Here is a 449-nt window from a genome sequence, read left to right on the forward strand (position 1 = left end):
TATATATATATCTATATATAGATAGTGTACTGGCAGCTTGCTAAAAACCTTCCTTGCCACTTCTTGCAGGCAGTCAACATTATATTATAATATATTATAATAATGTGAAAAGAGATGTGGTTGACTAGAATGTTTAAATTGGATTACACACCTTTTTGTTGTTGAAAATCAGGGCCTTAGTATGACACCTCTGGACAGAAGCAGCTACAGTTTACAGCAATGTCACAGATTGTAATTTCATGTGTGGAAACCATCCAAAGACTTTTAACATTATTTTGCTTCCAGTGAATATGCACATACAAACAATGTAAAATAGAAAAAGACATTGAATTAAACATATTGTGTCATGACCGAAAATTTCATGACCTGAAATGGGTTTCCTCAGGAGGGGGGGGGCTGGGGTCTCCCTTAGAGATAGGGTGAGAAGCTCAGTCATCCGAGAGGAGCTC

This window comes from Etheostoma spectabile, chromosome 15 (assembly GCF_008692095.1).
Source record: "Etheostoma spectabile isolate EspeVRDwgs_2016 chromosome 15, UIUC_Espe_1.0, whole genome shotgun sequence".
NCBI classification, from domain to species: Eukaryota; Metazoa; Chordata; class Actinopteri; order Perciformes; family Percidae; genus Etheostoma; species Etheostoma spectabile.